Source organism: Thermobia domestica, chromosome 12 (genome assembly GCF_964235325.1).
Source record: "Thermobia domestica chromosome 12, izTheDome1.hap1.1, whole genome shotgun sequence".
NCBI lineage: Eukaryota > Metazoa > Arthropoda > Insecta > Zygentoma > Lepismatidae > Thermobia > Thermobia domestica.
Genome location: NC_137465.1, coordinates 23,580,798 through 23,607,291, shown reverse-complemented (window position 1 = coordinate 23,607,291; position 26,494 = coordinate 23,580,798).

Here is a 26,494-nt window from a genome sequence, read left to right as displayed (position 1 = left end):
CCGTTTCCTTTAACCTATCCGTCATAATTGTTGGACGTAAAGATTTCATTTCATTTTATTTTTATTTTTTTTTTTTGTTCAGAAAACCGTATCAGAAGAAGTGCCATATTACTAAGAACAAATTTAAACGATCAGTAAAGAAATAGCCAAATACAGTAAAACCTGCCTTCAACGGACCCTTCATTCAACGGAAAATTGTGTCAAACGGAAATATTTCACGGTCACATGAATTTTAGAGTAGAAAACATTTAAAAGTCCCTTCATTAAGCGGAAACTGTGTTTTGCGGACAACGGAAAGCAAAATAAACCTCTAACGGAAAATTCTGATTTCCAGACTACAGCGTGTAAAAAATGTTTAGACGATCTGTGAGAGGGTAAACATGTACATTACACTGTCTGCAATAAAATATTCATTCTTTTGTTACATCTTACTAGACAATGCTGACCTTGCCCAACCACTACTCATATTCAACACCCGCAATTTGTCCTTAATCCCCGCAGTTTAATAACAATCATACAGAAAGTCGGAAAGGATAAAACGAGGTGGATGAAGAAGAGGAATATGATATTGAGTTCGAAGAAGATTGTAGGAAAAAAAAACGTTTCAAGATGCTCTCAGAAGTTTAAAGGGACTGTAACAATTTGCCACACGGACAAATGACTCTGAATTACTTATTGGAGTTTCTCAGGCTAAAATGTGTGCGGAAAGTCGAGAAGCTAAGTAGCAATGTATACAGAAAATCCCGCTTGAGTACTGAAAAAGAAAGAAAACGTGCATATTTTGTATTTTTTTTGTGTGTGTATTAACACGTACAAGAAAGAAGTACTGTAATTGAACAGGATACGTACAGCAATATATTCTCGCAGTATGTCCCTTATAAGCATGCATTTTTTTAAAGTAAGGTCTACCTCCATGAAGCAGAAACTTGACTTCAACGCAAAGTTACGCGAGTCCCGCTTTATCCCGCTAAAGACAGGTTTCACTGTATAAACGTTATTGGGAGAAAACAATACTAACCGACAAACATGTACATCACAACATGCTGCACAACACACTAATTAGGAAAGAAAAGAACTACGTCTAATAGACATCACAATACAAAATACAGGATGGCCTAAAAGTAGGTATACACTCCTGCATTGATCAAGTATAACATTCCAGCTTATAGGTTTATTTGCTTCGGTGTTCCGAGCTTAAGATATAAGTAAAAAGACATTAAAAACAAATAATTAATAAACTAAGTCTACCTGATGGATAACAATAAGAAATGATATAAAATGCAACGAGTTGATCAGTACGATACTGTAAACCTACTTTTGGGTCATTCTGTATTCCAAATATTAAACGAAACAAAACAAATATTAAAATAATACCAACAGTAATATAAGATACGGGAGTGGCCCTGAAAATGTTGAAAAAGGTACTATAAATAATCGGAATTGGATCAAAAATAAGAAGATACAGAAGAGTGTAATAGTGGACAAAGGCAATTGGAAGAAGCTTCTTGGGTTCGATTCCCGGGAGGAGCTCATGTGCTTAGGATTCCACGTTAATCAGTAGGACCACGTCTCATATAGCCTAGCTGCTGAAAGGGACGCTAAACTAAACTCAACTCAAGAAGCTTCTTGCAAATCGCAGAATACTGATGGAAAATACGAATAAACAATAATAAACTTGGGTGGATCGTTAATTACTATAGAGCTCCTACGTTAGCGTACGTGCCTTTGGCGTGGGAGACGAAGGTTAGATTACCGCCGGGAGCTGATTCGGTTTGATTCCCCGTTAATCAGTAGATCTCGTCTCATTTAGGCTCGCTTCTTAAAGGAACGTTAACTCAAAGTCAACTCAGCGTAAATTACTATATTGCCTGCTCCGACGAGGAGTACAGAAATGTTCAAATAATAATAATAATAATAATAATAATAATAATAATAATAATAATAATAATAATAATAATAATAATAATAATAATAATAGCACCAATTTATATTTACATGTATTTAATTTTCAATGGTGTAAAAATCTTAAATATGAGTAGGAAAGAAAAGATATAAAACAAGTAGCTTTTGTGAAGTTTGCTAAAGCTTCACTATAAATTATCTTTATAAGTGGTGGTGCTTTATTCAGAATTTCAGTTTTCTTCCGCCAGTAGGTTGCGACTCTCTTGGTTGCTATTTACACTTGCGCCTCCCCCTCCCCCAGGTTGGGAACCATTGCACTAGAGAGAATTCAATATCTTAATATGATGCTCATAAACAAAAATATAAGTTATAATATCACTTACTTTCTAATGTATTGTTTCATTTTGCTATCGTCAACAACATCTTCGGAACAGAATATGCCTGCTGGTTCTTCAATGGTCCATTCTATGTAGTTTCTCTCTATGGTGATCACGGTTGGATGTTCTTGATATTTTTCCCAATTTTTCCATATTAGCCACACAGTGGATGTTAAACTTCCCAAAATTATTAACAACCAAAGTAATCTGAAATTCAAGGAATACGAAACTAAAATTTGTATTCGATAGTATTATGTTCTAATTTAAAATCAACTGGATGGGGTGGTACACAAGACCAGGCTGCGGGTAGAAAAACTATATATACAGACTATACAAAATATAAGATTTTATTATTGTAAACTGTAAATGAAAGCAAATGTAGATATAACCGTGTCAATTTTACATGATTACATGGGATTCCATGGGCTTCCAACCAGAGATGTCAATCTAACTATTTTATGGTTAAATCTAATCGTTTTCAGGTGCTGATTGGTTAGATAAAATTTGGTTTTGGTATTAGTTACATTTTTTTTGTCGATTCTATATTCAAAATTGCCTATTTCTAGCTATTTGTTCTTAGGATCATTTGAGTCTCGTTTGCAATCAAAATTTATATTAGAAAACTATAAATTAAACAAAGCTTAGTATCTGCCATGCAGACACACTTATATGGCCATAAGTGTATAAGTATAATAAGTCATACTCTTATGGCCATAAGTCATACTCTTAGTATCACAGTATGGATCTTATTTATATCATTCTTGCCTATGGTTCACAGAATAATGGCAAATCAAGACTCTGGAATCCTCGTGAAGAGAGAGTACGTGTCGTGAGTGGGAAATTTTGTGGTCGCTATACTTGTGAATTAAAATTGAGATCTTGTGTATTTTTGATAATTCAGTGAAAAATATATAAAGTTAAAATAAATGAACTTTTAGGATATTCTAACTTCAGATTGTTGTTTTTGGGTTGATTAACTCGTATCGGACTTCCGAAAAAATATAAAAACAATTTAATGACCGTGTCAATAGCAACAACTCCCAGTCACGACAGCTCTTCAGTTTTATTAGAACTAGGAAAAGAAAGAGTAAGAAAGAAGAGGAAAAAGGTAGGAGAGAACAAAGATGAAAGAAGAGAAAGAAGAAAGGTAGAGGAAGTTAGAAAATAAGAAATTACTGGATAAATATGGGAATCTTATGAAGGAACTAAAATAGTTATCGAAAGGTAATTCATATCCACACGCTATTGCTTGAGGATCTATGTTGAAGTGATCCGAAAGACACATGTTCCCTCATACGACCCTGACCTGGATCCAGGCAAGTACACAAGTGAAAGTTTCCCGACCCAGCCCGGGTGGCTAGAAAGTTTTACTTTATTAGCGTATTTGTTGTTTCCAAACGTTCCATAACCTTTATTCAATATCTGAATTCCAATAGTGAAGATCCATCACACATTTAAATCGGCCAAGAAAAAAGAATTAGAGTCACGTATATATATTCCACAAGTAGAAGTTTTAAGGTTCCTGAAAAGACTGTCGTTATTCTGGCTCATGCTTTCGCTTTGGCCTTTCCTATAGAGCCGATTTTGAGTACTTTTGAGTTATTTATCATTCATGACCTCCGCCATGCATTAATACATATAATATATTATTACACATGTATTGCAGACACCTCCTGAAATCAATATTAATACTACCACCTAAACCTAAATTTGTCATTCATTCACGCACACTCACATACATACAGGACAGTGTATCGACATGGATAAAAATAATGTAACAGAAAGTATCTAACTACAATTTGGTAAACTTTTATTACATCTACTCTAAAATGAGATACAAATTACTATAAAAATGCAATATATATATATATATATTAACAGAAAGATTAAAAGGAACATTTTATATTTGGATATACGTATATTTGCTTGAGTTGTTTGAACATATAATATGAATTAAAAAATAGAAAATAATAAAAAATATATATTTATATTTTACAAAACCATAACTGGATAAAAAAAAATACTTTGTATCAGGGTTTGAGTGAGTCCTTTCTCATATATGAGGACTTCTGAGTGAATGTTCGAATCCTATCTCGTAGTTATCGATGAGCGTTCATAACGCACAAAATATCAAATCACCCTTTTTTGATGTCTAAACATTTCACTTTACTTTAGTTTGCGTATACACACAAGATTAGGTTGCTAATTGTAACCAACACATATTCTGTTTACAGATATACTTATTAATACATTTCTTACACTTTTAGATTACAAGGACAAAGCGTCGTCTCTACTATTATGGCGATTATTTTACCTCTCTGTCCATTCCTATTACCTTACTAGTTCCTTGACCAGGTTTAAATCACTATCATTTTATATCTTTAAATAGTCACATTCATCGGTACATTCGCACAACTCAAGAAAGAAAAAAACTAGAAACAAGAATTTCTCAAGTCCAGAAGAATCTTCACCGATGAGAGCACGATTTATCAAGATGAAAACACTGGTTGAATTTCAGGATTTATATAGGAGGGATGGGGTTAAATGTAATTCTATAGTAGGATTTCAGTTTTCTGGTCTGAGGATAGATTTGGTAGTAAATTGAGGTTACCCCGACCTGCTTCAAACCCATAATACATGCGGTTAGTATAGTACAAATGATGTTAGTTCTTACGTAGGTTATCAAAGAATATCACACAGATTGACGAGAATATGCAACATGCGGCCGTACTTTCAATAGTTACTCGTTACATTTATCGGATATTTCACGACTGTGGCAACCAAGAACCGTTCGGGGTAAGGTCCCAAGACCCTTTTCACTTACATTCATTTACTCTATTCAACATTTATATTTTACTTTCAATACATATTCATTCACACATATTCATTCACAATAAAGATTATATTCAGATTCAATACATATTCATACTCATATCTCGACATATACATATATTCAACAATTATTCAATCTTTCAACTTATTAACCCCGACAAATAGAATTTTGCTCTTGCAACACAACATTAGAAATCCGATATATTGTACATATTCAAATTAAATAATTTCTCGCGCATAACGTTAAAATTTATATTTTCAGGTATTCTATTTAACATAGCACACATTCAATGTGCAAGGCAGGCACGTAAAAACAGAAAATCTAGATATAAATGTGATAAAAACATTGACACTATTTTTGGACCCAAACAACCACAACAACTTTTATATTCAAAGCTACCAGTGGAAAAGAAATGTGGCAAAAGCTAATAACTTGACGAAAAATTCTACACGAATAATGATAGAATGAAACGCAATAAAATTTAATCATAGATTGGTTCATCGCTCGCTACTACAATCCGTCAATATGGTGGAAAAACATTTACTTTATACCTCACACCAATGGATACCTCTTCAATTCGTGTCTTGCGACGTCTCACCTAGTATTTTAGGTTCAAAGCTATATATTACATGATCGATATTTATGAAGTACAAAGGTTAAAATTTAAAATAAAATCTTGAAGGAGAGAGTAGAGGAATAGATAAAGAAGAAAGAGAGAAAGGCGGCGCCAAAGGAATAAGTTAAGACACTAAAACTACAAAGATAAGTGGTCGAATTTCAACATGTAACAATCTATTGCTAAATATACTTTTATATGCCGAAAAAGGGTTGGCTTACTAAAATGTAGCCCAAAATAAAGTATCTCCAAAGCAACAGTAAGTATGTGCCCACAAGGGGATTTTCATAAGGACAAAACCTTTAGGGGAACCCTCCTCCTCGCTGTAATCCGACTGAGACCTTAGAGACTCCAACACTACCGGAAGAATGGTGTGGTCTCTAATTTGGAATTTCTAAGCAAAAATGTCCGACCCCTCAGAAACTAAGAAGAGTCTCGAAGAAAGTATGGAAAACTAGACTAAAGTCGATGAAATAGAAGAAATACTAACAGAGACTTGCCAAATAAAAAAAATAATAAAAGTAGATTTTGTTCTAGTAAGTTGTTTGCCAAATCTTACTAGTCGCTCCCAGTACCTAAAATTCGCTACATCTTGAGGCGTCAACTAATTTCAAACACTATATGCTAGAAATAAAAGATGTGAAAATTCATGGGTATCAGGGTTTAGACGCCCTGGCACGTTAGTATTAGAGTCTACTGTAATATATTTAATAGATTATTCGATATTATCCACTTCGTCACCTCTACGAACAATAATGAACTTCGCTTGGTCGGGTAACGTGGAAAAAAATTCGAAGTTGGCGGGGATTATCCTAAATACAAGTTAGACGCAGTGTAGAGAACATTGATACTTTCTATCAGTTCATTGTATGGTTTTAAGTACAATGCTTTTGTTTTTATCATCGTATTGTACACGTGAAGAGCTAGAGATTTTCGCGAGGTTTCTTAAATTATTTGCTAAACTTCCCAAAGAACTGCGCAGTTTGAATGACTTTAATTGTAGATTGGCTTTTAAAGATTGATACTTTCAGACACTGCTTACAATCAATTGGATCGATTACGGTTGTTAAGTCCCGTCATGTTATCAAATACTCTGCTGCAATTTTAATGGCTTTGTCAGCTTCGGTGAGCGTTATGTCATGTTTTTGTAGTGACATTGACATTAGTCTAATTTTGTCCGAAATATCTGACATTGCGTTAAGGGTTGTGATGAATTCTGAATTTGTTAACATTTTTTTCAGGCGTATTTCCTCCTTTTTCTCTTATCTCTTGTTTACTCATTTCCAACATCAAACTTACTTCATGTAAGAGAACATTTCATTCTTTCGTGTATTTACATCTTATCAACAAGCTGCACATGCTCCGATATCGAAGAACTTTTGATTCCGTATCTCTTCCGAATTCTGCTGCTTTCTTCAGGTGTGCCTCTTGAATTTGTGTTTTCTTCGATTCCTTTATTAATTTCGTTTATTCCTCGTGATCGTTTTAAAGATTATAGAATGGTCTGTTGAGATGCAACAGGAATGGGGGCAGTCTTCCAGATAGTTTCGATTTTCTCCACCAATTCTTCGCTAATTTCCTTCTTAAACGAAGGTTATTTTTACTACACTTTGCGATCGGGCTCACAATGTTGGTTATGACGCTAGTTCTTCTTTCAAATATATATTTTTGAATGTAGATTTTGAATTTGAACTAGATTACATTTCCTAAAATTTTGGCATTTTTTTTTCGTTTTCCTCAGCAAGTTTCAGTTTAAACTTTTCATGTTTAAAACTAAGCAGGTTCCGTTTTTAACGCAATTACTTTTATCACAAACAGCGTAGCACATTCCACTATTACAACTTTTTGTACAGATACACTATTGCCAGATCTTAAACGCAAAATTATACTTTGACAGTTAAAAACATGACAGCTCTGTTTGAACAAGAGAGCACCAGACAAAACTAAAATAAATTTACGTTTTTGGTGTGTTTGCTAAAGTATATTTGTGAATGGACAATATAAAAATTTTCTCTTATTTTTTTCAATTAGACAACAATAGAAAATATTTACTTGTTTTGTTAACTAAAGTTGGTTCTTCTCTTCTGGTGTTATAGTAAGAAAAGAATGTCATAAGTTGCAACAATGCAAGTTTTTCACTTATATTTGCAATAAAATGTGCAAGTAAATAGAGTTGTTTGTTTAAATTTGTGTGAAGATAAAATTTTTATAGAATATATAAATTTTGACGTATCGGCGATTACTTTAGCATTACAAACACAGGAATTACACCTGAACAATGGTGAGTAGCCATATGATAAGCAAACAATAGAACCAAGATGACATTGATGGGGGCAGTAGATGATGACCAATTTTGTCCAAATTTTGTGGTGATTTCAGAACTTATTACGCAACTTTTGACATCCCTTGTGTTTTTGGATTTTAAAAATGCGACCTCCTCCTTACGTGTATGTCGTACGAGTAAATTATATTTTATATAAATTATGTATTATTCTATACATAGCTCACTATGAATCTATGGACATTTAATACTTTCATTTGTATTATTTCACTTCATTTCGAGTAAACATCTGACGGTCTAGTAAATTAAAATTTTGATGTTCCTTTTTCCGCCATGAATCCTGCGCACAAGGAGTGTATACACATATCTAAAGAATTAGTTTTAATTTTATAACGGTGTTATATATTTTAAGACACTTTATAACATTAATCTGAAGTGGTGATGTATGTAGCCATCTATTTGACATCCCTTTGTTACATTGTTTTGCTACAGAAGGTAAACAGTATCATCTCTGAAAATAATTATTTGTACATATTTTAGAATTCGTTAAAAGATTTTATAGTATTGTATTACCTTTCAAAACATGATTGTCCTTTTTTCAGTAAGTAAGCTAAGCCATGTACAGATGTTTCACTGAAAATTCTCTTCAAGTAGTTCATCTTTTGCCTTTAGTTAGGTAGTTGTATCTGAAATATATACATAAATACGTTTTAACTGTAAAAGTGTTATATATATATTATACTATACACAGATAATACAGTTCAGATTTTAACATGAAATCGGACACCGTTTCAAAACTGGATAGGTGGTAACTCTTCGACAACGCTCTAGGTCCCTGTCCCAGAAACGAGAGACCATTATGTAAATTTAAAATTTTGCAAGGGACTTCTCAATACCCAAACCTAAACAAATATGTGGAGACAGTACATTGGTCCCCTCCACTGTTTTTGCATAGTATAAATGTTCTTGTATGGCACAATCATCATCACCAAAAATATGCTTCCGTTATTCACAGGTTACGTGGTGCAACTGAGAAGCTTCGATCTTCTTTTTGATATTGTCCCTTAATTGTAATCTCCTTCGCCCGCATCCTCTGTCTCCTGCGATTATACCCTCTAAAGCGTGCCTCATTATATATTTGCTTCTTTGCGAATGTCCCAACCAGCTTCTCTTCCTCTTCCTAATAATATTTAAAAATGTTTTTCTCTCCCCCATCCTTTCTAATACCCTCTCATTCATTTCCAACTCGAACCAACTAATTCTCCCAATTCTGCTCCATACCCACATTTTGAAAGGTTTTAATTGTTTTTCATTATATTTGCGTAATGTCCATATTTCTGACCCATACAGCGCAATACTCCACAAATCCTGGGGGCTAAGGGGGACATATCTCCCTCAATCTTGGAACTGGGGGGGGCTGTTCCCCCAATAATCGGACTTGAAATGAGATTTTCATCTACATTGTGGATGCCCTAACTAGAAACATATCAATTATAAATATGCAAGTATTCAGATTTCAGCATGTCTATGGCACTGATTTGTACCACTACTTCATCGCCTGATATATAATATACAACAGGTTCTCCTCAGAAATCAGATTCAAGTACCGTAATACGAGTCTCTTCACCCCATAAGAATATGCCACAAATCTGCCCGTCTCGCAATGTTGAAGACAACTCTGCTCCTCTGACCTCCACAGGATTGTTTTTCAACTTCAAAAATATTTTTAACATCACTTTAAAAAAAGGCTTATTTAAGTGGTCTTACCCCCCCCCCCCCCGTGTTGAAAACTGATTTGCATCGCTGTTCCACACGAAGCACTTTATGGGTCTTTCTTCAACTTTTTGTTCAAGGCCCCACAGAATAGTATTTTCTTCCTCCTCAAGGCTTCTTTCACCATTCCCTTCTTTGCTTTTATTTCATGTTCTCACTTCTTTTCATCACTAATAATACTACCCAGCTATCGAAAACTGCTCACCTTTCTATTTTCTTCCCTCTTACTTCTATATTTGACACCGACTTCTTCGTTCTAATCACCATGACTTTTGTCTTTCTAACATTATTTACATCCCATATTCTTCACATAACTTAATCAAGTTTCCTAACATCTTATTGATTTGCTCTTCAAATTCTGGAACAAAACCATATACACCTAATCATTCTGCCTCCTACTGACATGCCGTCTTCATTTTTCACTATCTCTTCCGGATAGATATTAAATAATGTAGCGAGAAACAGTATTCCTGTCGAACTTCCTTTCCAATAACACTCCCCTCTGTCATTTTCACCTCGATTCTGACAATTACCTGTTGCTTCATATATAAGTTCCTTATGAGTTTTCGACCATTCCATTCCAACCCAAACTTCTTCAGGACTTCCAACAATTCCCAATTCACACGATCAAAAGTATTTTCTAGATAAAAAAAAAGGCATAATCGTAGGCTAAGTTATAGTATATTATAGTATAGTTCTTATAATAACAATTTATAAGAAATGAATACTAGTAAAAAAAAAAAAAAAACCTTTAACTTTAGCGGCAAGAAACTAGCCGACATATTGACCACATGCAGTTGTGCATTATTTTATTTGAATATAAAACTAGTTTAACAGTTCTACGATTATACTATTAGGCTAAAGGAGATAAATAATTAATAAAACTAAATGATCCTCAAACAAATTATTATTATTATTATTATTATTATTATTATTATTATTATTATTATTATTATTATTATTATTATTATTATTATTATCTTTTCTGGAATTGAAGCCAGGATTACAGGCAGCAAGGACGGACGAACTAGTCATTAGAATAACGGCAAAGCTTTTGAATTAAATCATTGTTACTAAATGTAAGAAACAAAATATTTTCTAAAAATTATTAGAATATATTACTATTCTATATTGATTAGAATATATTATTATTTATATTGTAATTATCAGTTCCGAGTAAACTGTTCGGAGAAATTTCGGAAGTTCTGTGATTAAACAGAAATGAAACCTATTTAACTTTCATAAAACAAATCGATCACATTCTCTCTTCGGGATTTTACTTGAACTGAGCTTTGAAAAAAAAAACCTTATAAGTCTATGTGGAAGTTGAATACAAGTGGACGTTAAATTTAAGTTACAAATATGTATAATTACAATTATTATAAATATTTATTCAAAATAGTTTACCTAAAGCAAGGAGACTTACTAAAAATTAGGTACAAAGTTGAATAACACAAATAAGCCATTAGTAATACAAGTATACGTTTTCCATAACTCGTAATTTTTCACCTTAAAACAAATCTGAAATCGGGTATACTTCCTGTTGGTAACTTGTTCGTGGTAAATCATCCGCAGCGGAATGATGTCCATCCTTCAGCCAAGAAATAACTAGCTCGTCTACTTTGAGCTTGTCTAGCGGTGGGCCATTAACATTGATGAACAAGGGAGACGGTGTTTGAGCACTTAGTCTATTTTTAATATTAGTCATCTGTAAATTCATAAGGGGAAATCCCCGTTCGTACTCTGTCGTGGTAATTGATAATACTTCTAACCGATTTCTGCAACTCCTCATCGACAATCTGCTTGTTAGACTTAAGTCTGATAACGATTTTTCTTGGTCAGTTTTGAAATACTCAGCAAGAAGTATCATCTCTCTATCACCATACAACATCTTTTTCTTGTCAGTTGGCAATGTCGACTCATGGAGAACAGAAACTTCATCTACTACGCCTTCGATAAGAAATCTTGTGAATAAATTATCAATTAAAGCCTGATGAACTGATGATTTCTTATTTGTTTATAAATTTATTTTTTGTAATTACACGTGAAGGTTTGATTCCATTACCAAGTTCCCTCCCCCGTCTAGAAAGTAAAAGTGAACGAGGTTCCTGGAAAGTGTTCAAAGGTTTATGGGAATTTCCCTTCTTCTTCCCCTTCAATTACCACACTGGTGTTTGCCATGTGCCAAATTACGATGACTTTCAATTAAATTATCATAGTATAATTATTTCCTTCTTGAACTATCAATACTTTTCAGTGGGAAAAGGGATGAAATTTGAAAGTTCCAAATCAAGGTAAGTAGACCAACGTAAAGGGAAAAAAGAGTGTAAAATTTTCCATATAATTATGCGTACAATCCAAACTTAAAATTTCCGTGTAACTAAGCTTACAGTACAAATTTTATGTATATATTATGGGTTGATTGTCCTGTGCTGTAAACGCTCCATATAATAAAGATAAGCTTCAGCAATTATTATAGTAGAAAGCAATGAATATATGAAGCTAAGCACCGTATCGATCGTTTTCGATCATTTTTACAAACCAACTCACTACCAATTTTCCATATATAGGAAGTGCATCCCCCCCATAAAGGAGAAGTTTTAAAAATGCTAGGATACATTCTATTTATATTCAATAAAGAGTTAATACACTGACTTTCAGCTCCGTAAGTTTAACGGCGTGCGAGACAATTGACATTTTTTTTTTCAAAAATTCGGATTTTCACTACCTTCTTTTAGGATATTATGCATTAGAATGAAAGTAATATAACATCCTACTATGGATTAAGGCCTAACTATATACCAAAAGTAATTTGTTTTGACTTTGCAATTTGACCGCGATGATCAGGCACACAAAGTTAAATTTAATTTTTTATATAATATTCAGTGATTCAAATTTATTATTTATCAATAATTTATTACAGTGATTCAAAAATGTATTTTTTTTCAGTAGTTAGCTCCTCTAAAGACTCACAGGTCTCGAAAGCCAAGTAGTAGAAAAGTCCTATTACTATTATTACAATTAAAGATATCAATATCCAAAAGTGCCTGAAGTTCATTTTTTCACTTGGTTAGATATACTCACCTCAGGTAAGCAGACAGAAACAAATGGAAAAGGAAGGGAAACGAAATTAAATGAAATCTTGAGTTTTACGTCCCACAGTTATGCCGGTTAGGCTAAAGGAGACGATGATGATGAGTAATGAATGAAGAAAGTGGGAGGAAACGGAAGAACCCCGAGGATACCCACGCACACGGTGTTTGTCCACCACAAAGTTCACTTGGCGGGGGCTGGGATCGAACCCGGGACCCCAAGTACCAGAGGTAAACGCTCTACCACTGAACAACTGCGGCTCCGGAAAAGGAAGAGAAATGAAGGTATTGAAAGTAAAACGAATACAAATTTACCAGTCTTCAGAAGATACTGTCTACAACGCAGTGAGCAGAGTGGGTCGGTAGATCATACTGAGTCGGTGGGTCGCAGTGGGTCATGGTGGGTGGTGGGTCGAATTGGGTCACGGTGGGTGGTGGGTCACAGTGGGTCATGGTGGTTGGTGGGTTGCAGTGGGTCATGGTGGATGGTGGGTCAGAGTGGGTCATGGTGGGTTGTGGGTCGCAGTGGGTCACATGATGTTGACCTACTGACCCACTCAGAAAACTTGACCCACCTGACCCACTGACCCACTCCATCTGTGCACACAATAAGTTCTAGGATGGTTCTAGCACCGTTCCAAAGCAACTTGAAAAAATACATTAAAGGTACGGACCACTACATTAAATGTTCTCGCTCCAATTTCTGAAACTAAATCATATTACATTGACGTTTATAACGAAAGATTTATATCTGAAATTCAAACACAACTATAATGCGTTTTCGAAAAACTTTGTCGGCAGAGAAGTCACTGTCAAAATATCCTATGTGCGTTTGTCATATAGATATCTACCCTGTATTGTAGGCCCATTACTGAAATATTTATTTTTGAAGTATGAACTGAATTGCGTGAGTGGTTTCTGAGAAAAACCGAAATGACTTAACTCTCAACAGTAAACTACTATTTGATGTTTCTTTTTCATTTATTTTCCATGAAAAGCAATTTACCTCATATGGTACGATATTTCATAAAATGTTTATTTATGAAATAGGAACAAAATCGAATGAATCGTTTTTGAAATAATCGAGTTAGTAAAACCCATATCGAAAACAAACTGGCTGTTGCGGACTTTTCCCAAGAAGTCACATGTAGCACAGAATAGAATGAAATCTTGGTGTATGAAATACATACAAATTCTTTTCAGCCGCTTTGATGTACCTCTCACAGTTATGCCCTTTAAGCTGAAGGAGACGAAAACATAAAGTAAACGACACTTTTTAGTGATATTCCACTGGTAGTCGAACACAGGACCATTTGCAAAAGAGGCACACGTGTTAAGCACTAAACTTTTTTCTTTTTTTTAAAAAAAAGTTTACTAATTAACCTAACATTCATCAGTTACTTTTCCGCCTAATTACCACTATTTTCTTAATTTCACTCCCTCAAATTCCATCTTCTACTTAACAGACAGGGACACAAACACAGGAAGTATCGAAAAAATGAAATGAAATCTTGAAGTTTTACGTCCCACTGCTATGCTGGCTAGACTAGAGGATATGGTGATGGTAGGAAATGAATGAAATGGCGGAATGAAAAATGGAACAGTGTATGTCCACCACAAAGTTCACTTAGCGCGAGCGTGATCGAACAAAGAACCCCATGCACCAGAGGTTAACAATCTACCACAGAGCCACCGCGGTCCCTATTAGAAGTATCGAACTCCATATATGCTCTCCTAGCGGGAATCGAATATGAGACCTTGTACACCAAAGTTGCACACGCTAGCCACTAGGTCAGCTATAGTTTGCAGAGAACCAATGGCGGATGCAGGAAGGGGGCGATTGTCCCCCAGAAGATAAAACTTTTTTATTTTATATATATAAATAAAACCCATCCCAGAGTCTGAAGCTCTTAAAAGTAGCTCTAAGTAGCAGTATGACAACCCACTGCCCCCCATCCCCAGAAGTCGGTCCTGGATCCGTCCCTGCGAGAGAACTTCATAGGCCGAACAATATCATTAAAGTCGTTTACGAGAAAAATGATTTTTTAAAAATAATTTACCACTATGTAGCTATCTCTATTTTGCAGCAGAAAGAAAATTCGATCCCCTCTCCAAAGAATCTTATGAAAAGTTTAATTTTAAATATGATGTGGGCGTGTTATATGGTATGGTCTCTAGACGAGTGTACTGACAAGAAGAGAACACACAGTCAGGTTTTCAATATATATATATTGACGTGTACGGCCTACGAAACGTTGAATCCGTTTAAATCTCGAATCCGATTTTTCTGTGATAACGAGAGTTTCTTCTCTCGTATCATAGCTCGAAAGTGAAGCTAAAATAAAACTAAGTAAGAAATCGTTTTTACTTTCTTCCTTTTCCTGCTTGGGAATGAAATGAAATGAAATCTTCGAGTTTTAATTCCAACGGTTATGCCGGCTACTCTAAAGGAGACGGTGATGGTGAGAAATGAATGAAATGGTGGAATGAAGAAACTGGGAGGAAACAGGAGAACCCGAGGAAACCCACGCACACGGTCTTTGTCCGCCACAAAGTTAACTTGGCACGAGCTGGGAACAAACCAGGGATTCCATGCACCAGAGGTAAACGCTCTACCACTAAGACGCCGCTGCCCACACTCCCGCTTGGAAATGTTTGCTGCTATCCAAATGAGGCAAAGGAGAAAACTACTGGTCTTGAGGAAAGGCAAACTATGTGAGAATATGATTGAGACGGAATTATCTGAAAGTAAGGAGGAGTGACTATAAGTGAAGGTGAGGGCTATCGAATGTGATTTTCAGGATATGGACAAATGAGTGTGAGTGAGTGTGAATGAGGGTATCAATAATATTTGAGGGCGTGAGTGTGAAGGAGTTTCATGCTGTCATTTTCAACTTTCGGCATTCAGCTTTGAAATATATTTGCATTTTAAAATAGTATTTTCAGAAAATATAATCAGTTTTTAAAATATCAAATTTAAAACCCAAAGTAATTTAGAGATACCAAAGTTGTATTGCTACATTACAGAAGAAATGCCGATTATCTCAGAATTCCACTTGACATTTTATGTAGGTCGCCTAGATATCTAAATTTTAATATTATGTAAATAATAACGGGACTACAATAGAAAGAAAACAACATAACTCTTGGAGGTGGCGAATAATCCGCTTTAATATTAACATGTATAGAATTTTATTAAAAATTAATGACCGCCTTCCTTGCTTTAGAAGGAAATATTTTGCCAAACATATAAAGGAAATTCTAATACTTTGTCTCTAAGTAACGATCTCAATAACCATTGCATTTATTTGATTTATTTTTAGGTAAGAAAGCAGGGCGTTTAATTAGAGTTGAATGGCCAGGATTTTTTAACAAGACTGTACGTTATGGATCAGTTCGGTTTTACATATTACCTCAGGCAAAAATAATATAAAATATTAATACTAATTTAGTAACTTACCCACAAATAAGACAAGAATAAAATGTACTTTCTGGGTATTACTGGCGTCTACGACCTTAAGGCCACCTCTCTGGAAGGATGACGTCCCTGGACGGGCAGTATCCTTGGAAGAGGGAAGGAAGGAAGCAAGTAACCTGGAATCTATTTGTTAGGTACAATTCCGGCATTTTTCTGTTGTTAATGAAGAAAGCAAAGAAAAAGCTTCAGTCAGGATAACTGGTCTGAAAAAGCTGGTGAACCTTTTCGACCTAGTGAACCTACTGGGAATCGAACCTAGGACAAAAGCGAGAACGTAAGCGACTACGGCAGGAGGGGGCACTAGAATGGTTCAAGTGCCTTTTTCGCAGTGGATATCAAGAAAAAATATATATAATACTTATTAATACTAATTTAGTAACTTACCCACATAGTAACGGCGTGTCCATATATATAGAGTGAATTTGAAAGATGTGCATAAACTCCGGGAGGTGCTTTGTGACATCATAAGAATACAGAATATCCCGTTGCTTGTTGTCGAATTTCACTTTGTATAAGAGTGATAGGACTTCCAACTTGGAATCGAAACTCGAATCCTGATAATTGGAACGGAGTAGAAAGATGTATACAGCGTACATGACTTAGAATTGGACAACATTGGACAATAATAATAATAATAATAATAATAATAATAATAATAATAATAATAATAATAATAATAATAATAATAATAATAATAATAATAATCTTTCCTGGAATTGAAGCCAGGATTACGGGCAGCAAGGGCGGACGAACTAGTCATTAGACTAACGGCGAAGGTTTTGAATGAAATCATTGTTACTAAATGTAAGAAACAAAATATTTTCTAAAAAATATTAGAATATATTACTATTCTATATTAATTAGAATATATTATTATTTATATTGTAATTATCAGTTCCGAGTAAACTGTTCGGAGAAATTTCGGAAGTTCTGTGATTAAACAGAAATGAAACCTATTTAACTTTCATAAAACAAATCGATCACATTCTCTCTTCGGGATTTTACTTGAACTGAGCTTTGAAAAAAAAAAAAACTTATAAGTCTATGTGGAAGTTGAATACAAGTGAGTGTGAATGTGTTTTGGAGGGCAAGTGAGTGTGATGGAGGTTTACGTTAAAACATTTTAAAATTTTAGTATTCAGTTTTGAAATAGACTTTCAAGTTCCAAGACTGTGAAGTTCCAGAAAACACGTATTAATAGTTCCAGGAGAAAAGAATATTCACAACTTAGAAAAGTCAGAAATGTATCAGTACATTATAGACAGGTGTCGATTACATCAGTAAGCTATTTTACATTTCGTGTAGTTTTTACTTTAATTTTCGTCGTAACTACATTTTGTGTTGAAGGCTTAAAACATAAAATATTACATCAAATTGATATTTGTATTTTAATATCCCGGCATTTTTAGACTTGCAGCTACTGCATCGTCACTATTTATCCTAGGATCATGGTTCATACCTCGTTCTCTTCAGAACAGAGCTGGCTTTCAACTGGTATCACTTGCATGCTCATACCATGTGCCAGGAGAGGGAAAATTGATGTCGAAGGAAAAATTTTGAGGGAAAAAATTTCTGGCCCCCCTTGCCCCCCCCCTGTGTGAACGTAGAGACCTCCAAAAAATATGATAAGTAGTACTTGACAAACTAAATCTGTGAACCAAATTTCAAGTTTCTATCTTGAATACTAAGGGCGGGAGCAATTTTATCATGAATTCCCACAATGCCCCAAATTACCACAATACACTATGATCTCAGGGGAAAAAATTCCTGAGACATCCCTAATTAATCTAGGATCATGGTTCATATCTCGTTCTCTTCAGAATAGAACTGCCTTTCAGATGGTATGACTCCCGTGTCTCCATCATGTATCTAAGGCGAGAAAATGACGAAAAAACGGGATTTTTTTGGTAAAATATCTCTTTCTTCAACTTTTAGCCCCTCTGGACCCCCCTGTTTTAACGCAGAAATCTGAAAAAATCTGGTAAATACTACTCGGTGGACTAAATGTTTGTGCATAATTTCAATCTTCTACGTGCAAAAATAAGCCCGCCAAGAGAAAAAAAATTCAGAAAATGCCCCACATTATCCTATACAGAGGGATATATTGAAAAAAATTCCCTGACACATCCCTAATTACGCTAAGGTCACGGTTTGCACATCATTCTCTTCAGAATAGAACTGCCTTTCAGACGGTATGACTCACGTGTCTCCACCATGTATCTAAGGCGGGAAAAAGACGAAAGAACGGGATTTTTTGGGTAAAAATATAACTTTTTTCAACTTTTAGCCCCTCTGGACCCCCCTGTTTTAACACAGAGATATGAAAAATATCTGATAAATACTACTTGGTAGGCTGAATGTTTATGCACAATTTCAATCTTCTAGGTACAAAAGTAAGTCCGCCAAAAAATATATATACCGACAATGTACCATATTACCCTATACAGAGGGATATTTTTTTAAAAATTCCCTGACACATCCCTAATTACCCTAGGGTCATGTTTCGCTGATCATTCTCTTCAGAATAAAATTGCCTTTCAGACGGTATGACTCACGTGTTTCCATCATGTATAAGGCGGGAAAATCACGAAAAAAGGGATTTTGGGGGTAAAAATATCCCTTTTTTCAACCCTTTGCCCCTCTGGTTTCCCCCTGTTTTAACTCACACATCTGAAAAAAATCTGGTAAATACTACTCGTTGGACTGAATGTTTGTGCAAAATTACAATCTTCTACGTGCAAAAATAAGCGCGCCAAAAATATTGAACATAGGTTTCATAAGGGAAAATATATATTTTAGAATTATAACGTCATCAACTCCTATGTCTGAACGCAGCACGGTCTGAAACCATACGTAATGTCTTCTACAATGCCTCTGGACTTGGAAAACAAAAAAACCCAGACGAAAAAGATCAAATAGAAGAGAAATAACGCAATGTACCATGAAACACCCGTATGGTACAAAATGTACCATAGGATCCCCAAAGGGATATAAGGGAAATAAATAAAAAAAATGGTTTAACATTGTTTTAGTAAAGTTAAAACTAATTTTATTCATTTGCTTAAACGGCTAAAGTTAATACCATTGATACATGTGGACTGGACCCTTTCGTTTCTGGATAGGATCTTATTTGGTACGGATCACTCTTTAAGCTGCTGGTCTCTCCCTCATGAAGCATTTGAATGTCTTAAAAAGGAAAACTTATACAGACTAGAAAAATCTGGAAAGATTTGAGGCTTGTAATGGAACAAAAACAAAAAAGATATGTGATATATATATATATAATAGAAATAACAAGAAATCCCGTGTAAGAGAGTTAATTGAGGGTGAGGACGGTTGAGTGTGACTGTGAGGGTGTTGATTCAGGGTAAGGGTAAGTGACAGTTAGAAGAAATGCTCATCTCTATTACAGACCATTAATAGAACTACTTATTTCCTATAAGCTAGAACTTTATTATTATTATTATTATTATTATTATTATTATTATTATTATTATTATTATTATTACAAATTATATAATTTATATCAACACTTCTTTCTATTCTAAGAAGGAGGATTATTTTAGTGATCCAAGCCGATTGCAAATAAATGTTTCACGTAAATATTAGACATGAAATAAGTGAATTAAGTTTTTATTTTCTGCGGGAAATGGCTTAGAAGCTAAATCATTTATAAAATTGGGAAACCTCTTTTACGTGTTTCCCTCGTATATCTATCTCTCTCTCTCTCTCTACTCTCTCTCTCTCTCTCTCTCTCTCTCTCTCTCTCTCTCTATATATATATATATATATATATATATATATATATATATATATATATATATCTGATTGGAACTTATGAAAAGCTATTTAACAGGTAAACCTTAGAAGTCTCTTTGGATCACTCAACATTAAGGAGCACTATTTCGGTTACATTCGATTAGAGATTCTAATTTTAAATGTTTTTGATAATTCTTTCGGCTTTGATATGCAGTCGAAACTTTCACAAAGCTTTCTAGCAGCAACAATAAAAGCCAGATACGTTCCATGGAAGAAAAGAAATAAAGTACGATCACGGTTGTCTGGTTGTTTTGGAGTTTAACGTCATGAAACCACTTAGGAAATGTGAGACTTGGACTTACAGCTCAGCAGTGGTTTCGAGACACAGGAGCTTCAACAGGAATGGAACCCGAATCTGCCGCAAAGAAAGCGTGTACATTTTCAATCGAAACTTACTGGCAATGACTCTGACAGCTGCTCATGAAGCTGTAATTGGCCAAATAAAACAAGAATGATGATTGCGAATATGAATGCCATTTGACAAGTCCTTGCGGTCCTGAAGATGCTGTCGAATTCTCTCAAAATAGATCCTTGATAAAATCATTAACGTGAAAGGTGCATATGTAAATCTCAGAAAGTATAAAACAAGTTGTCTTGAAAAAGAATTGAACCTTTTTTTGGCAGAGAGTATATATACTGATTTGGAAATCCGAAACACTAGTCCTCTCCAAAGTAGTTTCCTTGGTAATGCACACAACTTCTTCTAATACTTCTGGAACGCAGTGTTTGAAATGGGAGAAACCGTGCCGTCGCATTTCGAATGATGTCTTCCCTTGACTTAAATCAGGTCTCTTTTAGTGCCATATTCAGCTTGGGAAACAACAAATAGTAACACGGAACCATGTCTGGTGAGTAGGAAGTTTGACGACACACAAGAATGTTGTGTTTGGTGATGAAAGAATCAATCAAATTTCGAGGACACTCTCCTCATGCCCAAATTTTCGTTCAAAATTTGAATTTTGCGATCCGATTGAATGGTTTCCGCTTGGGAATCGACAAGCTTATCACAAAAATTTGACGCAATATGGCTGCTCAAGTTACTCTATCATTAAAAAAAAAGTTAAATCCGAGGAGGACCGCTTATCACACGTCTTCACTCATTGGCTGACTGCCAGCGACTGGCGTTTCCTGCAGGAGAGAGAAAATTTACAACTGCGCATGTGTGTCAACTCTACATCTACACTCAAGAACTGCACTCTACACTCCCGCGGTTCATTGGTACATGCGGGGGGAAAATAAGGTTGAATAGCGTTTGAACATACCTCGTATAAAGTAAACGTTTGTTCATGGCTTTCTTCTTCCTCGAAATAAAAACTTCTGATGGACAGAAACGTGAATAGAAAAGTAGATGTGTTCTCAAATACTACTATAATGACTTTGCTATAACATGATTTGTGAATTCCTCTTTTTTAAAGAATTCATGGCGGACAGGACAACAGTTGTCTTCACCTGACTAAGCTGCTAAATTTGTTTTTAATATTTGTTGTTGCTCAGTGGAATCAAGCGTCCCTTTCAAGCAGCGAGGCTATAAGACGTGGTCCTATAGATAAAGATAGAATCCCAACGGCCACAAAGCATTCAAAGCTCTCCCACCAGGAATCGAAACCGAGACCATGTGTTCCGAAGGTGCGTACGCTAAACAATAGACCATAGAAAAGGGATAAAGTTGGTTTCCTATAATAATAATAATTGTCCAAAGCTCATGTTTAAGTACTTCATAGCGGAAAGACCGAGAAAAAATATATTTATCCACACGTAGCATCTAAAATGGGTTTACTCTAATAACACGATTTATAACCAATAATTCTCCCTGCAGTTTTATATTGTTTAAATTACGTCCAACCACTTACAAAGACTGTTTTCTGACAAATTTTGTTCTTACATATTAACTATTTTTTATGATTAGGAATAACGTCTTCTAACTTGTGGTCATTTGTACCTAGTTTTCTCCTTTTTCTTTCAAAAACAACACGAGCTTCAAGTATGCCTTTTGAAAGTTCACTTGCGTACAATACTCTTCTCAAACTCACAATCAACTGCGTATATTTCCTCTGTTCCTTTGTATATTATAATGTAGATTTAACATTATGATAAACATTGCATGCAATAATTCAAGAACAGTATCCGAACATGCTATCACTCAAATAATATCCTTTCATGTATACTACACATAATCACTTCTTTATTCCTTTCTTCTGTGGTACGTTATTCAGTTTTAGTAAAGAATTTATTATTAGTAGTACAGACATATTTTATTGTCGAAATTGATGAAAAATATTATTGTAATATTGTTGTTGTGTGCGTACCATTATTCCGTAATAAATAAACGAGGAACCCACAGAGTAATAATATAAAATATTCATTTTTCCATTAACTATTTCCCAGTAGAGTACAATGAAAATCATAACTGTGTTTTGAGGCTGCTTTTTATTTATTAACATTGATCCAAATACACCATATGATAAGTAAACTGGCAAAGCGAGTCAGTTTTATTTTAATGAGCTACTTACTATACGGTTAATACAAGTAGGGTCTATATTTGAACAATTATATTTTTATTTAACTCCTAGAATATTTAACACAATTCGTATATGTACGTGTTGTGTCAACTTTCTGATCTCTTATACAAGAAGCGGGGCCGTGGTGGCTCAGTGATAGTGTGTTCACCTCTGGTGCAACGGGTCTCTGGTTCGATCCCAACTCGCGCCAAGTGAATTGTGTGGTGTACAAGCACCGTATGCTTGGGCTCTCCTGTTTCCTCCTAGTTTATTCATTTCAGATTTTCATTCATTTCTTATCACCTTCTTCTTTAGTCTTTGGTGTACAAACACCGTATGCTTGGGTTCTCCCGTTTCCTCCTAGTTTATTCATTTCAGATTTTCATTCATTTCTCATCACCTTCTTCTTTAGCCTTTGGTGGACCAACACCATATGCGTGGGTTCTCCTGTTTCCTTTTAATTTATTCACTTCAACATGTCATTCATTTCTCATCACCTTCTTCTTTAGTCTTTGGTGGACAAATACCACATACGTGGGTTCTCCCGTTTCCTCCTACTTTATTCGCTTCAGCATTTCATTCATTTCTCATCACCTTCTTCTTTAGTATTTGGTGGACAAACACCGTATGCTTGGGTTCTCCCGTTTCCTCCTAGTTTATTCATTTCAGATTTTCATTCATTTCTCATCACCTTCTTCTTTAGTCTTGGGTGGACAAACACCGTATGCTTGGGTTCTCCCGTTTCCTCCTAGTTTATTCATTTCAGATTTTCATTCATTTCACATCACCTTCTTCTTTAGTCTTTGGTGGACAAACACCATATGCGTGGGTTCTCCTGTTTCCTCCTACTTTATATACTTCAACATGTCATTCATTTCTCATCACCTTCTTCTTTATTATTTGGTGTACAAACACCGTATACTTGGGTTCTCCCGTTTCCTCCTAGTTTGTTCATTTCAGATTTTCATTCATTTCTCATCACCTTCTTTTTTAGCCTTTGGTGGACAAACACCATATGCGTGGGTTCTCCTGTTTCCTCCTACTTTATGCACTTCAACATGTCATTCATTTCTCATCACCTTCTTCTTTAGTATTTGGTGGACAAACACCGTATGCTTGGGTTCTCCCGTTTCCTCCTAGTTTATTCATTTCAGATTTTCATTCATTTCACATCACCTTCTTCTTTAGTCTTTGGTGGACAAACACCATATGCGTGGGTTCTCCTGTTTCCTCCTACTTTAAATACTTCAACATGTCATTCATTTCTCATCACCTTCTTCTTTAGTATTTGGTGGACAAACACCGTATGCTTGTGTTCTCCCGTTTCCTCCTAGTTTATTCATTTCAGATTTTCATTCATTTCTCATCACCTTCTTTTTTAGCCTTTGGTGGACAAACACCATATGCGTGGGTTCTCCTGTTTCCTCCTACTTTATGCACTTCAACATGTCATTCATTTCTCATCACCTTCTTCTTTAGTATTTGGTGGACAAACACCATATGCGTGGGTTCTCCTGTTTCCTCCTACTTTATATACTTCAACATGTCATTCATTTCTCATCACCTTCTTCTTTATTATTTGGTGTACAAACACCGTATACTTGGGTTCTCCCGTTTCCTCCTAGTTTGTTCATTTCAGATTTTCATTCATTTCTCATCACCTTCTTTTTTAGCCTTTGGTGGACAAACACCATTTGCGTGGGTTCTCCTGTTTCCTCCTACTTTATGAACTTCAACATGTCATTCATTTCTCATCACCTTCTTCTTTAGCATTTGGTGGACAAACACCGTATGCTTGGGTTCTCCCGTTTCCTCCTAGTTTATTCATTTCAGATTTTCATTCATTTCTCATCATCTTCTTCTTTAGTCTTTGGTGGACAAACACAGTATGCGTGGGTTCTGCCGTTTCCTTCTACTTTATTCACTTCAACATTAAATTCATTTTTATCACCTTCTTCTTTAGTCTTTGGTGGACAAACACCGTATGCTTGGATTCTCCTGTTTCCTCCTACTTTATTCATTTCAGCTTTTCATTCATTTCTCATCTTCTTCTTCTTTAGCGCTTGTTGGACAAATACCGTATGCGTGAGTTCTCCCGTTTCCTCCTACTTTATTTATTTCTACATTTCATTCATTTCTCATCACCTTCCTCTTTAGCCTTTGGTCGACAAACACTGTTTGCGTGGATTCCCCCGTTTCTTCCCACTTTTTTCACTTCACGGTTTCATTCCTTTTTCATCATCACCTTCTATAGTTTAACTGACATAATCGTTTGACGTAAAACTGAAAGATTTCTTTTCATTTTCATAAATAAGTCACAGAGCTATAATGCTAGGAAGTCCTGCAAACAAACACCACCATTGAATGACTTATTTTATAAAGTGGATTTTTCAGCTTAACCTTCCTTTTGGTTACATGGCTAACGTGTGCTCATTTGCCATAGGAAACACGTGTCTGAAGGGGCGGCTCTGTAATGTAGTCACAAAGTCGTATTCTCAAGTAAAAAAAAAAAAAACAGTAATGGCATTTATTCCTGTATAGAAATCAGAAACGACCAAACAAAATATATATAGTTTTTTTAATATGGATTCTCGAACAACTGTGATTGACATCCATGAAAGAGTTTTCAACAGAGCCTAAATCTCTTTCCTGAATGCTACCCTTTATTCACATGTTCTTTTTTGACTTTTTCTCGCACTAAACTGCTTTTCATAAGAGTCGTTTAAACACCTAGTGCACCTTATTCCAAAACGAATGAGCGCATTGATTATCCCTGTTTGTGTCTAAAAGTTTCTAAGCAAAACTTCGAGTATCTTTTTAAACCCTAAACCAAAGATACCAAGTTCGAGCCCCAACCCTCCCAATCGGGAAAAATTGTGAATATGTGTTTTTCTCTTTTAAGTATAATAAGACAATTTGAATTTTTTTAAGTGTAGAAAAAAGTAATATTCATTGGCATACATAATGATATAGTACTGTATTACGAAACTATGTATACATGTGAGTACATGCTGGTTTTCTCGCCTATATCTCTATGCATGAACATAGCGCACGCATCAACAGTAGAATAAAAAACACAAAAGTCGAAAAACAATATTTGCGATGCATTTGAATGTCATTGTCATTGAATGAATTGATAATGAGTAAGGAATGAAATGGTGGAATGAAGAAAGTGGGAGGAAACGGGAGAACCCCGAGTAAACCCACGCACACGATATTTGTCCACCACAAAGTTCACTTGGCGGGGGCTGCGATCGAACCCGGGACCCCAAGCACCAGAGGTGAACGCTCTACCACTGAGCCACCGTGGCCCCTCAATCAATTGTATATATTTTTCTACAATCATTTCGAGCACCAGTAATTATTATCTTTAAAATACAATATTTGAGATGTGGTTCGTATTAACAGAACATCGGTATCTTATATGTCTATATTAAATACAAATTAAGAAAATCATGTAATATTAATAAATAAGTGTCTGCAGTGTATTCATCTCCAACTATTTGTCATACGGAGGTTACTTTTGAATATTCTCGTTACAGCATGAGATTTACTTTCTTGAAATATAGTCAGAGGCGTAAAGAGTATAAACAAAGGATATCCAGAATCAGATTGTGGTCCCAGACAGAAACCTATCCAGACAATGTTCACGATCACCACAAGTCTCCTTAAGAGACAAAATTGTGCTTTAGTAAGGAACTTCTTACCATGGAGTTTCAGTTTAATACTCTGCAATGTTTTTACATATGGAAACTGTGAGGCTTTGGTCGCTTTCTCTCTCTCTCTCTCTCTCTCTCTCTCTCCCTCTCTTTCTTTCTCTCTCTC